The following is a 16,205-nucleotide window of genomic DNA, read 5'->3' as shown; positions in this document are numbered from 1 at the left end:
CGAGCTCTTGTGAACACAAGTATCACAGAAAAGCAATCACAAAAGACACGCGAGTTATCCCGTGGTTCGGCCAAGTACAACACTTGCCTACTCCACGTTGTGGCGTCCCAATGGACGAGGGTTGCACTCAACCCCTTTCAAGTGATCCAAGGATCCACTTGAATACCATGGTGTTTCTTTCTTTCACTATATCCCGTTTGCGAGGAATCTCCACAACTTGGAGCCTCTCGCCCTTACAAATGATGATCACAAAGAAGCACGGATGTAAGGGAGGGAAAAGCAACACACACAAGTCTCAAAAGCAACAGCTCAAACACGCACACTAGTCACAACTTGAGCTCTAAGTTCACACACAGAGTTCTCAACTCAAGAGGAGCTCAAATTGCTATCACAGAGAATCAAACGTGCTAGAATGAAGTCTTGATGCTTAGAGATGATCAAAGAATGCTTGGTGTCTTCCTCCATGCGCCTAGGGGTCCCTTTTATAGCCCCAAGGCAGCTAGGAGCCGTTGGAAACAATCTGGGAAGGCAATCCTTGCCTTCTGTCGTATGGTGACCGGACAGTCCGGTGCACCACCGGACAGGAACTATTCACTGTCAGGTGCAGATCACCTTCCTAAACTAGCGCAACCGACCGTTGAAGATTTGGAGCCGTTGGCGCACTGGACAGTCCGGTGCCCCCATCAGACCGTTGGCTCGGCCACGCGTCACACGCGGATTGCGCGGCCGACCGTTGGCTCACCGGACAGTCCGGTGCACCACCGGACAGTCCGGTCAATTTTATCCGTACGCCGTTGATCACTTCCCGAGAGCGACGACTTCGCCGTGGATGGCTCACCGGACAGTCCGGTGATTTATAGCCGTACACCGCCGTCGAGTCCCGAGAGCGGACTGTTCACCGAGACTGGTCCTGGCGCACCGGACACTGTCCGATGCACCCAGACCGAAGCTGTATTTGGCTGTACTCAGCCAACTCTTTTCCAAATCGTTTTCTCCTGTTTCTAGCACTTAGACACAATACATTAGTCTTAAAACAATGTACTAAGTCTAGAAACATACCTTGTAACTTGATTTGCTCTTCTTTAGTCTTTGACACATTTTACCACTTAAACCATTTGTGTTGGGCACTTAATCACCAAAATACTTAGAAATGGCCCAAGGGCACATTTCCCTTTCAATCTCCCCCTTTTTGGTGATTTATGCCAACACAACAAAAAACAACACATAGAAGTGCAACGTCAATGCAAATGAGAACAAGAAATGTTTTTTGATTCAAATTTGGCATATTTCGATCATCCTTTGCCACCACTTCGTTTGTTTTTGCAAATCAACTTCAATTTCGTATCTCTAAGTCAAAACACACTTGTTGAGGCATAAGGAAAGGTATTCCAAGAGAAATTGATCAAAGATTCAAAAACTCCCCCTTTTTCCCATAATCAAACATTCTCCCCACAAGAGACCAACTTTTGACAAAAATAGACACTTAGAGTATTTTGACAAAACAAAGGTTCTAACTCTACTATTTTCAAAATTCTCAAGTGGTAGCTGATCCATTTGCTTTAGCCTTAATTTCTCTCCCTTTGGCATCAAGCACCAAAACGGGATCATTGTTGGCCCTTAAACCCCATTGCCTCACCAAAATCTTCAATTAGGAGTAAAAGACAATAAGAGCATGGAGATGAACTTGGAGTAAGTTACCCTCTTATCGGAGTGCAGTGGAAGTCTTGCATGGTCCAAGTTCACTTTTCCCTTTCAATACACCTTTGAGACTGGTTTAAGAAAACTCAAGCACATGGTTAGTCTCAAAGGGTCAAGTTGGAGCACATCTCCCCCTAAATATGTGCATCACTCACACATGGAATTGTGAGGTCCGGGGATCATGTGTACAACTTGAGCACCATAAATAGGCAACAATATGCATAAAGGAACATGATCAAAGGTGTCGGCGTTTCGAGACAGGGGGGTCCCTAAGCCGACGAGTGAGTGTGCTGCGTGCCCCAGCCCAGATGGGTCGAGCGCGTGGGCGAGCGCGAAGGGGGGAGAGGCGAGGTAGCCGGAGTCGAGCGTGAGAGAGGTGGAAGTCCCGCGGCCTTCGTGTTCGTCCCGCGCCTAGGTCAGGTGCGCTTGCAGTAGGGGGGTTACAAGCGTCCACGCGGGTGAGGGAAGCGAGCGGCCCCAAGAGAGCGCCTGTCCTGTCCTCGGTCCCGCGCGGCCAACCTTCTCTAAGAAGGCCCTGGTCCTTCATTTTATAGTCGTAAGGAGAGGATCCAGGTGTACAACGGGGGGTAGCAGAGTGCTACGTGTCTAGCGGAGAGAGAGAGAGCTAGTGCCCTGGGTACATGCCAATGTGGCAGCCGGAGAGGTCTTGGCACCTTGCTGGCATGATGTCGTGGCTGTCGGAGGAGCGACGGAGCCTGGCGGAGGGACAGCTGTTGGAGCGGTCGAGTCCTTGCTGACGTCGCTCTGCTGCCGTAAGAGAGCTAAGAGCCGCCGTCGTCACAGAGCTTGGGGGCGCCATCATTGCCCATCCGGCGGAGCTGGCCAGATGGGACGCCGGTCTTGTCCTTCGTGTCCCAAGTCGGCTCGGGGTAGGTTGGTGATGGCGCTTCCTGTTGACGTGGCGGACCTGTGCCCTAGGCAGGGCGACGTGGGGGCTCCTCCGAAGTCGAGGTCGAGTCTGCCTTCCGTTGCCGAGGCCGAGCCCGAGCCCCCGGGTCGGGCGAGGCGGAGATCGTTTGGCCGAGGCTAGGGCGGAGTCCGAGCCCTGGGGTCGGGCGAGGCGGAGATCGTTTGGCCGAGGCCAGGGCGGAGTCCGAGCCCTGGGGTCGGGCGAGGCGGAGATTCGCCGTCTTCCGGGTCTTAGCCCGAGTCCGAGCCCTGGGGTCGGGCGGAGCGGAGTTCGCCGTCTTCCGGGTCTTAGCCCGAGTCCGAGCCCTGGGGTCGGGCGGAGCGGAGTTCGTCGTCTTCCGGGTCTTAGCCCGAGTTCGAGCCCTGGGGTCGGGCGGAGCGGAGTTCGCCGTCTTCCGGGTCTTAGCCCGAGTCCGAGCCCTGGGGTCGGGCGGAGCGGAGTTCGCCGTCTTCCGGGTCTTAGCCCGAGTCCGAGCCCTGGGGTCGGGCGGAGCGGAGTTCGCCGTCTTCCGGGTCTTAGCCCGAGTCCGAGCCCTGGGGTCGGGCGGAGCGGAGTTCGCCGTCTTCCGGGTCTTAGCCCGAGTCCGAGCCCTGGGGTCGGGCGGAGCGGAGTTTCCCATGGCGCCTTTGGCAGGGCCCGACTGCCTGTCAGACTTACTCCGTCAAGTGGCACTGCAGTCGGAGTGGCACAGGCGGCGCTGTCCTTCTGTCAGATTGGTCAGTGGAGCGGTGGAGTGACGGCGGTCACTTCGGCTCTGCCGGGGGGGCGCGCGTCAGGATAAAGGTGTCAGGCCACCTTTGCGTTAAATGCTCCTGCAACTTGGTCAGTCGGTGTGGCGATTTAGTCAGGGTTGCTTCTGAGCGAAGCCAAGGTCTCGGGCGAGCCGGTGATGTGTCCGCCGTAAAAAGGGGGGCCTCGGGCGAGACGGAAGTCTCTCGAGGTCGGCTGCCCTTGGTCGAGGCTAGGCTCGGGTGAAGCGTGATCGAGTCACTCGTGTGGACCGATCCCTGACTTAATCGTACCCATCAAGCCTTTGCAGCTTTATGATGATGGGGGTTACCAGCTGAGAATTAGGCGTCTTGAGGGTACCCCTAATTATGGTCCCCGACAGTAGCCCCCGAGCCTCGAAGGGAGTGTTAGCACTCGCTTGGAGGCTTTCGTCGCACTTTTTTGCAAGGGGACCAGCCTTTCTCGGTTGCATTTCGTTCCGGTGGGTGCGCGCGAGCGCACCCGCCGGGTGTAGCCCCCGAGGCCTCGGAGGAGTGGTTACACTCCTTCGAGGTCTTAATACCTTGCGTAATGCTTCAGCTGGTCTGATCGTTCTCTCATGCGAACTGGTCGTAGCCCGGGTGCACGGTCGGGGCCCAAGCTCTCGGGCTGGTATGTTGACGCTGTCAACGGTTCGGCCGGAGCCGGTTTTTGCGAGAGCAGCCCCGAGCCTCTGCACAGGGCGAGAGGACGATCAGGGACAGACTCGGCTTTTTACATACGCCCCTACGTCGCCTTTCCGCAAGGAGGAGGGGGGGAGTGCGCCATGTTACCCTCGATGGGCACCGAACATGGTGTCTCCGGTGAGCTGCAAGCGGGTAATCCGAGTGGACGTCCGTGCCCCGTTCGTTGGGGGTCGGCTAGGGGCCCAGAGGCACGCCCAAAAGTACATGCGGGTGATTTGCCGGACCCGGTCCCCTGGCGACGGGGTCCGAGGGCTCGATGCCTCCCTCCGATGGGATTCCGTTACAAGATCGTTCCCGCTGGTCTCGGAAATGTCCTAGGGTACCTCGGGAGCGCAGCCCGAGCCTCGGTTATGTATCGAACGTACCCCTGGTCATCCCTCGCTCGGTGTCTGAGGCGACTGTGAACCCTTCGGGGGCCAGCCTTCGAACCTCTGATCAGTAATGGGCGCGGAGCCCGAGTAGCCTGAGGCGGCCATGGAACCCTTCGGGGGGCTGGCCTTCGAACCCCTGACCAGTAGTGGGTGTCGGGCCCACGCGATCTGAGGCGACTGTTGAACCCTTCGGAGGGCCAGTCTTCGAACCCCTGATCAGTAGGGGGGGCTCGGAGCCCGGTTCCTTCACGGAGAAGGGTCCTTTTCGGGGTATCCCCCTTTCCCGGTCCCTGTTGCAAGAGATAGAGAAAGAGGAAAAAGGAAAAGGATACGAAATTGAACGACGTGGCGTACCTCTTTTTGACGCGGTTATTACGGCGAAGGCGAAGCGTCGCGCGCTTCTCCCGCCAGAGGCGCCGCGTGTCCCGCCGCGGAGTTAATGCGACGGGGCGTGTAGTTGGCGGGGCGGCCGTTGCGCGTGCGCGATCCGTTCGAGGAACGGGTCACGGGTGCACCGTCTTCACGCCGTGAGAGGAGGCTCTCTTGTTGTTCCAGGATGAGACGTGAGCCTGGCTGACGACGTGACTGCTGCGCCCGCCCGCCTGCCACCGCCATTACTGCCGGCCCACTTTCGGTCGCTTTGACCGACGTGCCAGGCTGGCGCCGCTGGGTCGCCTCGAGTCGCAGCATAGGCTCCGCAACCGGAGAGGCGCGACGGTGGCACGAGTGGCGGTGCGGTTGCTTGCATGCAGCAACTGGTGCGCCGATTGCTTGACGCGTGGGTCTGGGCTTCCAAGCTGGCGTGTCAGAAGTCGGAGAAGCGCATCCACCTGGCGCGGTTGCATGCCGCCGGCCTGGCTGCCCGCCCCTTCCGCCCGTTGGTCTGGGCAAAAGTGGGGGTCGCTTGTAACCGCTGGGTGGTCGTGCGCACCACGCGCGGCGGTTTGGCTTCTTCTGCCCTGAGCCGGTTTGCATGACATGCGGGACCCAGCCCCCGAGTCGCAGGGGGGCCTTGGAGCGTGTTGTAGAAGACTTAGCCCGCGGCGTCTGGGGGCGCACGTAGGGAGAGTTGCCTTTAAAAGGAGGGAGACTCCTTTCAGAAGGCAACCATGTCTTCTTCCTCCCTTATGCGTCGTGTCTTTCCATCTTCCAAGCCCCCGGATGGGGGGTATCCGCCGCCTTTCCGCCTCCTTGTTGGAGGAACGCAACTCCATGGGAGTTGGTACCTCTCAGCCATCGTTCGGCTTCAAGGATTTTCATCACGCAGCCTGGCCACACCCCGCCACCGGCGGTCACCCAAGGTGGTGACCTCCAGTTCGACGGTGGGGAAAGCGGGCCAGGCCGCGGCCTCTACTCCTCCCTCGGCCTCAAGGATTTTCGTCATCCAGGCCAAGATGGAAGATGAGGCGAGTCGGGGGGCTGCCCCGGTGTGGGTCGGCTGCCTTTTTCTTCCCCCCGCGCCTGGGGGAGGATGGCGCCCTCGAGTCCCACGGAGACTTCCTCCAGCCATGCCGGGATAGGTAGGGCGCTAGTGGCCCTGGGTCTCCGTCTCCCTGCCTGAATGGCTGGTTCTCGTCCTCAACGGGGGAGAGCCCTCCTGTCGTGACACCTGCCCCGAAGCTGCTGCCCAAGCCGCTTCGCTGCCGAGGGCGGGGGTGGTTGTCATCGTGGTTGGAACGGGCGGCAGCGAGCCGCTCATCGTTCTTCCGTTACTCCGCAGGCCTTCCCCCTCGGAGTGGGGTTGTTCGTTCCTGCGGAGGGGAACCGGAGTTCCGTTTGTAATGGCATCTCGAATGCCAGTGTTTTTTGTTCATTGTGGCTGTCGGGGCCTGAACATGTATGTAATTTCGGCACGGAGCCGTGTTTTTTCCTCATTTTCGAGCACTAAATCTCGCCTGTTGATTATCTGAACCGCTTTGCCAAGCATGAGTCGCCCCATGTCAAGGTGACGAGTGAGGTATCCGTATCCCGGAGGCGTAGGAATCCCTCGGCCCGTTCGGCCTTGTTGTCTGGGGCTCCCCTAGCTTAGTTAAAGAGACCCCTCGGCCGCCCTTCGATGAGCCGAGGTCAAGGGTAGCGATATCAGTATGAACAGAGGCGGAGTTGGCTCGAGAATGGGAACCTGGTTGGCCGGAGCCTAGCCGTGTCGTTCGTCAACAGAGCCGACGCCAAAGTCGATCAGCCGAGGCCTCGGGTCGGGCTGGCGCCCTTGGAAGCCGGCTGGCCGAGGCCCCAGGGGTAATCGGCCGAGCCGCCTGCTCGGGCCGGATTCCCGGAGGAGTCCCTGGACCGCGTCGCCGTCCGAGGCTGGGTTGGACTTTGCTGAAGACGCCGTCGATGCCGAGGGTGCTACGGCTCCCTTCAGCGTGAAGACCCGAGCCTGCAGGATCAGATCGTCTTGTAGCGTGTGCCTTCTGTGGCCGCCGAGGCCAGAAAACACACCCTCGCCGTGCTTGCGAAGCTGCGTCTTTTTTCCTCTTGTTTCGAGCATCTGGACTTCCTGTCGGTAATAGGGATGTTTGTGCGAGCGAGAGTCGCTTCTCGCGGAAGGGACGAGTGAGGTATCCGTATCCCAGAGGCGTGGGAATCCCTCGGCTCAGTCGGCCTTGCCGTTTACGCGTACTTTCACCCGTCCATGAGGCCCTGTCCCCGACTTAGTCGAGAAAGCTTGAAGGACTGCTTCGGCAGGAGAGCCTCCGAACGTGAAGACTTGTTCGGCCCACGGAGTCGCTTTATCCGAGCGCGAGTTACTTATCGCAGAAGGTGATGAGTGAGGTATCCGTATCCCGGAGGCGTAGGAGTCCCTCGGCTCGGTCAACCTTGGCTGCTTACGTGTACTCCGTCGTTTCCAGGATCCGCTTTCCGAAGTAGTCAAGAGGCACGAAAGAAATCCTGCTAAAAAGAGATCCTTTTTCGAGGAAAAATTCGACGCAGAGGGGGTCTCCCCCCTTTTAGCCCCCGAGGGAGGGTCGGGCTTTGCCGAGGCTAGGCCGACCCTTCCTTGACGACTAAACTTTGCGCAGGTGCGAAGTATATGGACAACTTGGAAACATCTTAAGGGTAGAAGCGACGTAGCTGTTTGATGTTCCAAGCGTTGCCGTAGATCTCGCCTTGATTGTTGGCCAGCTTGTACGTTCCGGGCTTCAGAACTTTGGCGATGACGAATGGCCCTTCCCGGGGGGGCGTGAGCTTGTGCCTCCCTCGGGCGTCTTGCCGCAGCCGAAGCACCAGATCGCCCACCTGGAGGTCTCGGGGCCGGACCCCTCGGGCGTGGTAGCGTCGCAGGGACTGCTGGTACCGCGCCGAGTGTAGTAAGGCCCTGTCCCGAGCCTCCTCCAGCTGGTCCAGCGATTCTTCTCGGCTAGCTTGGTTGCTTTGATCGGTGTAGGCCCTCGTCCTCGGGGAGCCGTATTCCAGGTCGGTGGGCAAGATAGCTTCAGCCCCGTAGACCAGGAAAAACGGCGTGAAACCCGTGGCACGACTCGGCGTCGTCCTTAGGCTCCAGACCACCGAGGGGAGTTCCTTCATCCACCGCTTGCCGAACTTGTTGAGGTCGTTGTAGATCCGAGGCTTGAGCCCTTGTAGAATCATGCCGTTGGCACGCTCTACTTGCCCATTCGACATGGGATGAGCCACGGCGGCCCAGTCCACCCTGATATGGTGATCTTCGCAAAAATCCAAGAATTTTTTGCCGGTGAACTGGGTACCGTTGTCGGTGATGATGGAGTTCGGGACCCCGAAGCGATGGATGATGTTGGTGAAGAACGCCACCGCCTGCTCGGACCTGATGCTGCTCAGAGGTCGGACCTCGATCCACTTGGAGAATTTGTCGATGGCGACCAGCAGGTGCGTGTAGCCCCCGGGCGCCTTCTGCAAGGGACCGACGAGGTCCAGACCCCATACAGCGAAAGGCCAGGTGATGGGTATTGTCTGCAGAGCCTGAGCGGGCAGGCGGGTCTGCTTCGCATAGAATTGGCACCCTTCGCAGGTGCGGACAATTCTAGTGGCGTCAGCCACCGCCGTTGGCCAGTAGAAGCCTTGTCGGAAAGCATTCCCGACAAGGGCTCGGGGTGCTGCGTGATGGCCGCAAGCCCCCGAGTGTATTTCTTGCAGCAGTTCCCGACCTTCGGCGATGGAGATGCATCGCTGGAGGATGCCCGAGGGGCTGCGATGGTAGAGCTCCTCTTCATCGCCTAGCAAGACGAACGACTTGGCGCGTCGCGCTACCCGCCGAGCCTCGACTTGGTCGGGGGGTAGCTCTCCTCGGCGAAGATACTGCATGTACGGGGCCTGCCAATCTCGATCTGGCGTGGCCCCGCTCTGCTCTTCCTCGACGTCCAGTGCCTCGCCCTCGGGGGCCGAGGGTACCTCGGGCTGTGCCGAGGGTGCCTCGGGCTGAGCCGAGGGTACCTCGGGCTGAGCCGAGGGTACCTCGGGCTCGGGCGCGTCGTCGATCTTGACAGAGGGTTGATGCAGATCCCGGGAGAAGACGTCCGGGGGGACCGTCGTTCGCCCCGAGGCTATTTTAGCCAGCTCGTCTGCGGTCTCGTTGTAGCGCCGAGCGATGTGGTTGAGCTCGATCCCGAAGAACTTGTCTTCTAGGCGCCGAACCTCGTCGCAGTAGGCCTCCATCTTCGGGTCGCGGCAGTGGGAGTTCTTCATAACTTGGTCGATGACGAGCTGCGAATCACCGCGAGCGTCGAGGCGTCTGACCCCTAGCTCGATGGCGATCCGCAACCCGTTGACAAGAGCTTCGTACTCGGCCACATTGTTGGACGCCGGGAAATGGAGGCGCAGCACGTAGCGCAAGTGCTTCCCGAGGGGCGAGATGAAGAGCAGGCCCGCGCCGGCTCCTGTCTTAATCAGCGACCCGTCGAAAAACATGGTCCAGAGCTCCGGTTGGATCGGACGCTGTCGGCAACTGGGTGTCGACCCATTCGGCCACGAAGTCCGCCAACACCTGGGACTTGATGGCCTTCCGAGGGGCGAACGAGATCGTTTCGCCCATGATTTCCACCGCCCACTTTGCGATCCTGCCCGAGGCTTCTCGGCACTGGATGATCTCCCCCAGGGGGAAGGATGACACCACAGTTACCGGGTGAGACTCGAAGTAGTGTCGCAGCTTCCGCCTTGTCAGGATCACAGCATACAGCAGCTTTTGAACTTGTGGGTAGCGGATCTTGGTCTCGGACAGCACTTCGCTGACGAAGTAGACCGGCCTCTGAACGGGCAATGTAGTCTACACACATCCGCCATTTCCCCCCTTTCTTCCTCACAAGCACAGGGTTGGCAAGCCATTCGGGATGGAATACCTCTTTGATGAACCCTACTGCCATTAGCTTGTGGATCTCTTTGCCAATCACTCTGCGCTTCCCCTCGTCGAATCGGCGCAGAGGCTGCCTGACGGGTCGGGCTCCGGCCCGAATATCCAGCGAGTGCTCGGCGACATCCCTCGGTATGCCGGGCATGTCCGAGGGACTCCACGCAAAGACGTCGGCGTTTGCGCGGAGAAAGTCGACGAGCACTGCTTCCTATTTGGGGTCGAGCCCGGAACCGAACCGGATCTGCTTGGTGGTGTCGTCACTGGGGTCAAGAGGGACGGCCTTAACCGTCTCCGCTGGCTCGAAGTTGCCGGCATGGCGCTTCACGTCTGGCACCTCCTTGGAGAGGTTCTCCAGGTCGGCGATGAGGGCCTCGGACTCGGCGAGGGCCTCGGCGTACTCCACGCACTCCACGTCGCATTCGAACGCGTGTTTGTACGTGGGGCCGACGGTGATGACCCCGTTGGGGCCCGGCATCTTGAGCTTCAGGTAGGTGTAGTTGGGGACGGCCATGAACTTCGTGTAGCATGGCCTCCCTAGTACGGCGTGGTAGGTTCCTCGGAACCCGACCACCTCGAACGTCAGGGTCTCCCTTCGGAAGTTGGAGGGCGTCCCGAAGCAGACGGGGAGGTCGAGTCGCCCGAGGGGCTGGACGCGCTTCCCAGGGATGATCCCGTGGAAGGGCGCAGCGCCTGCTCGGACGGAGGATAGATCGACGCGCAGGAGCTTGAGGGTCTCGGCGTAGATGATGTTGAGGCAGCTGCCCCCATCCATCAGGACCTTGGTGAGCCTGACATTGCCGACAACGGGGTCGACGACGAGCGGGTATTTCCCCGGGCTCGGCACATGGTCGGGGTGGTCGGCCTGGTCGAAGGTGATGGGCTTGTCGGACCAGTCTAGGTAGACTGGCGCCGCCACCTTCACCGAGCAGACCTCCCGGTGCTCTTGCTTGCGATGTCGAGCCGAGGCATTCGCCGCATGCCCTCCATAGATCATGAAGCAGTCGCGGACCTCGGGGAACTCTCCTGCTTGGTGATCTTCGTTCTTGTCGTCGTCGCGGGTCCTGCCACCCTCGGCGGGTGGCCCGGCCCTGTGGAAGTGACGCCGAAGCATAACGCACTCCTCGAGGGTGTGCTTGACGGGCCCCTGATGGTAAGGGCACGGCTCCTTGAGCATCTTGTCGAAGAGGTTTGCACCTCCGGGGGGCTTCCGAGGGTTCTTGTACTCGGCGGCGGCGACAAGGTCCGCGTCAGCAGCGTCGCGTTTCGATTGCGACTTCTTCTTGCCTTTCTTCTTGGCGCCGCGCGGAGCAGACGCCTCGGGAGCCTCTTCCGATGGGCGGCCCTGGGGCTGCTTGTCCTTTCGGAAGATAGCCTCGACCGCCTCCTGGCCAGAGGCGAACTTGGTGGCGATGTCCATCAGCTCGCTCGCCCTGGTGGGGGTCTTGCGACCCAGCTTGCTCACCAGGTCGCGGCAAGTGGTGCCGGCGAGGAACGCGCTGATGACATCCGAGTCGGTGATGTTGGGCAGCTCGGTGCGCTGCTTCGAGAATCGCCGGATGTAGTCCCGGAGCGACTCCCCCGGCTGTTGCCGGCAGCTTCGAAGGTCCCAGGAATTCCCGGGGCGCACGTATGTGCCCTGGAAATTGCCAGCGAAGGCCTGGACCAAGTCGTCCCAGTTGGAGATCTGCCCCGGAGGCAGGTGCTCCAACCAGGCGCGGGCAGTGTCGGAGAGGAACAGGGGGAGGTTACGGATGATGAGGTTGTCGTCGTCCGTCCCACCCAGTTGGCAGGCAAGGCGGTAGTCCGCGAGCCACAGTTCCGGTCTCGTTTCCCCCGAGTACTTCGTGATAGTAGTCGAGGGTCGGAACCGGGTCGGGAATGGCGCCCGTCGGATGGTCCGACTGAAGGCCTGCGGACCGGGTGGTTCGGGCGAGGGACTCCGATCCTCCCCGCTGTCGTAGCGCCCCCCACGCCTGGGGTGGTAGCCTCGGCGCACCCTTTCGTCGAGGTGAGCCCGACGGTCGCGTCGATGGTGCTCGTTGCCGAGGTGGCCTGGGGCCGCAGGCGCGGTGTTGCGCGTGCGCCCGGTGTAGACCGAGGCTTCCCGCATGAATCGGGAAGTCGCGGCGTGAGGTTCCGAGGGGTATCCTTGCCTTCGGGAGGCAGTGCTCTCGGCCCGTCGGGCCGCAGCGCCTTCCAGGAGATTCTTGAGCTCTCCCTGGATTCGCCGACCCTCGGTGGTTGATGGCTCCGGCATCGCGCGGAGGAGCATCGCTGCGGCTGCCAGGTTCTGACCAACCCCGCTGGATGCGGGCGGTGGCCTGACCCTGACATCGTTGGCGACGCGGTGCTGGAGACCTTGGGGCAGGTGACGTATTTCTCCGGCCAAGGGTTGGCCCGCCCATGCCTGTCCGACGTCCCGACGGATCGGCTCAAGCGCTCCTGTTCCCTCGTTGAGCCTGACCTGCGCCTCGCGGACTTGCTCGAGTTGTGGGTCGTAACCCCCCGCCGGAGCTGGGACCACAGTAGCTCCCGTGGGGTGTCGGCGCGAGGCACCGGCCTAGGAAGATCACCATCCTCCGGCATGCCGAGATGGTTGCCTTCGGAGGGATCCCCCAGCTCGATGTGGAAACATTCGCGGCTTGGGCCGTAGCTCTTGTCGCCAAGGCTGCGGCTTCCGTCGGAACAGTCGGAGAGGCAGTAGTCACATGCGGTCATGAAGTCCCGCACGGCACTGGGGTTGCCAAGTCCGGAGAAATCCCAACAGATGCTGGGATCGTCATCTTCCTCGGACCCAGAGGGCCCGTAGGTCGAGACGTCCGTCAGCCGGTCCCAAGGCGACCGCATACGAAACCCCAGTGGGGTTGCACTCGCCTCAATGAGAGCGCCCGCCAAAACGAGATCGTTTGGCGGGTTGAGGCCGAGTCGAAATGACGCAAGATGGGAGTTAGTTGGTACCTTTTGGTCGACGAGGAGCGACGTAGTCACATCGGGGACTGGTTGCACCGTCATCTCAGGTACGAGGGCGACGTCCTGCAGGCTTTCCGCGAGCGCGCTGGCGTCGTCTTCTTGTTCGGGGTCGGCGTGTCGCGGGGGGCCGGCGCTTGCCTCCGTCTTGAACGCGAGGTCGACGTCCGGCGTGCCTTCCGTCGGGGCGTCGGGGGCGTCGATTCGCTCGACGGCCAACGAAGCGCGGCCTCCCGCCTGGCCTTGACGGCCCCGCCTCCTCCTCCGTTGGCGGGGGAGAGAACGGAGCGAGCTCGAATGTTGCTCTTCCACCACGCGGGGAAGATGTCGTCGATTCCGCCGCCGGCGGGCGGGCTGTCGGCCGCCATTGTCGTCGTCGCGCGGCGGTGGAAGAAGTATCATGTCGTAGCTGCCGTCGAAGGACATGAACTCAAGAGTCCCGAAGCGAAGCACCGCCCCGGGCCGGAGAGGTTGCTGGAGACTGCCCATCTGGAGCTTGACGGGGAGCTGTTCGTCAGCACGCAGCAGCCCCCTACCTGGCGCGCCAACTGTCGGCGTTTCGAGACAGGGGGGTCCCTAAGCCGACGAGTGAGTGTGCTGCGTGCCCCAGCCCAGATGGGTCGAGCGCGTGGGCGAGCGCGAAGGGGGGAGAGGCGAGGTAGCCGGAGTCGAGCGTGAGAGAGGTGGAAGTCCTGCGGCCTTCGTGTTCGTCCCGCACCCAGGTCAGGTGCGCTTGCGGTAGGGGGGTTACAAGCGTCCACGCGGGTGAGGGAAGCGAGCGGCCCCAAGAGAGCGCCTGTCCCGTCCTCGGTCCCGCGCGGCCAACCTTCTCTAAGAAGGCCCTGGTCCTTCCTTTTATAGTCGTAAGGAGAGGATCCAGGTGTACAACGGGGGGTAGCAGAGTGCTACGTGTCTAGCGGAGAGAGAGAGAGCTAGTGCCCTGGGTACATGCCAATGTGGCAGCCGGAGAGGTCTTGGCACCTTGCTGGCGTGATGTCGTGGCTGTCGGAGGAGCGACGGAGCCTGGCGGAGGGACAGCTGTTGGAGCGGTCGAGTCCTTGCTGACGTCGCTCTGCTGCCGTAAGAGAGCTAAGAGCCGTCGTCGTCACAGAGCTTGGGGGGCGCCATCATTGCCCATCCGGCGGAGCTGGCCAGATGGGACGCCGGTCTTGTCCTTCGTGTCCCAAGTCGGCTCGGGGTAGGTTGGTGATGGCGCTTCCTGTTGACGTGGCGGACCTGTGCCCTAGGCAGGGCGACGTGGGGGCTCCTCCGAAGTCGAGGTCGAGTCTGCCTTCCGTTGCCGAGGCCGAGCCCGAGCCCCCGGGTCGGGCGAGGCGGAGATCGTTTGGCCGAGGCTAGGGCGGAGTCCGAGCCCTGGGGTCGGGTGAGGTGGAGATCGTTTGGCCGAGGCCAGGGCGGAGTCCGAGCCCTGGGGTCGGGCGAGGCGGAGATTCGCCGTCTTCCGGGTCTTAGCCCGAGTCCGAGCCCTGGGGTCGGGCGGAGCGGAGTTCGCCGTCTTCCGGGTCTTAGCCCGAGTCCGAGCCCTGGGGTCGGGCGGAGCGGAGTTCGCCGTCTTCCGGGTCTTAGCCCGAGTCCGAGCCCTGGGGTCGGGCGGAGCGGAGTTCGCCGTCTTCCGGGTCTTAGCCCGAGTCCGAGCCCTGGGGTCGGGCGGAGCGGAGTTCGCCGTCTTCCGGGTCTTAGCCCGAGTCCGAGCCCTGGGGTCGGGCGGAGCGGAGTTCGCCGTCTTCCGGGTCTTAGCCCGAGTCCGAGCCCTGGGGTCGGGCGGAGCGGAGTTCGCCGTCTTCCGGGTCTTAGCCCGAGTCCGAGCCCTGGGGTCGGGCGGAGCGGAGTTTCCCATGGCGCCTTTGGCAGGGCCCGACTGCCTGTCAGACTTACTCCGTCAAGTGGCACTGCAGTCGGAGTGGCGCAGGCGGCGCTGTCCTTCTGTCAGATTGGTCAGTGGAGCGGTGGAGTGACGACGGTCACTTCGGCTCTGCCGGGGGGGCGCGCGTCAGGATAAAGGTGTCAGGCCACCTTTGCGTTAAATGCTTCTGCAACTTGGTCAGTCGGTGTGGCGATTTAGTCAGGGTTGCTTCTGAGCGAAGCCAAGGTCTCGGGCGAGCCGGTGATGTGTCCGCCGTAAAAAGGGGGGCCTCGGGCGAGACGGAAATCTCTCGAGGTCGGCTGCCCTTGGCCGAGGCTAGGCTCGGGTGAAGCGTGATCGAGTCACTCGTGTGGACCGATCCCTGACTTAATCGTACCCATCAGGCCTTTGCAGCTTTATGCTGATGGGGGTTACCAGCTGAGAATTAGGCGTCTTGAGGGTACCCCTAATTATGGTCCCCGACAAAAGGCATAACACACATGTATGCTATAGATCAATCCAAGTTACGCGAATCTAAGACATTTAGCTCACTACACAGCCTGCAAAAGGTTGACTCATCTAGAGGCTTGGTAAAGATATCGGCTAGCTGGTTCTCGGTGCTAACATAAAACACTTCGATATCTCCCTTTTGCTGGTGGTCTCTCAAAAAAGTGATGTCGGATGTCTATGTGCTTAGTGCGACTGTGTTCAACAGGATTATCTGCCATGCGGATTGCACTCTCATTATCACATAGGAGTGGGACTTTGCTCAGATCGTAGCCAAAGTCCCTGAGGGTTTGCCTCATCTAAAGTAGTTGCGCGCAATATTGTCTTGCGGCAACATACTCGGCCTCAGCGGTGGATAGGGCAACGGAAGTTTGTTTCTTAGAACTCCAAGACACCAGGGACCTTCCTAAGAATTGCCACGTCCCTGATGTACTCTTCCTATCAACCTTGCATCCAGCATAATCGGAGTCTGAGTATCCAATCAAGTCAAAGGTTGACCCCTTTGGATACTAGATCCCGAAGCAAGGCGTAGCAACTAAATATCTAAGAATTCGCTTAACGGTCACAAGGTGACACTCCCTTGGATCGGATTGAAATCTAGCACACATGCATACGCTTAGCATAATATCCGGTCTACTAGCACATAAATAAAGTAAAGACCCTATCATAGACCGGTATGCCTTTTGATCAACGGACTTACCTCCTTTGTTGAGGTCGACATGTCTGTTGGTTCCCATTGGAGTCTTTGCGGGCTTGGCGTCCTTCATCCCAAACCGCTTGATCAAATCTTGCGTGTACTTTGTTTGGGAAATGAAAGTGTCGTCCTTGAGTTGCTTCACTTGGAACCCAAGGAAGTAGTTCAACTCGCCCATCATCGACATCTCAAATTTTTGAGTCATCACCCTGCTAAACTCTTCACAAGACTTTTGGTTAGTAGAACCAAATATTATGTCATCGACATAAATTTGGCACACAAATAAGTCACCATCACAAGTCTTAGTAAATAAAAGGATCGACTTTCCCAACCTTGAAAGCATTAGCAATTAAAAAGTCTATAAGGCATTCATACCATGCTCTTGGGGCTTGCTTA

The sequence above is a fragment of the Zea mays genome, chromosome 2 (assembly GCF_902167145.1).
Source record: "Zea mays cultivar B73 chromosome 2, Zm-B73-REFERENCE-NAM-5.0, whole genome shotgun sequence".
NCBI classification, from domain to species: Eukaryota; Viridiplantae; Streptophyta; class Magnoliopsida; order Poales; family Poaceae; genus Zea; species Zea mays.
This window is presented reverse-complemented; position numbering follows the sequence as displayed.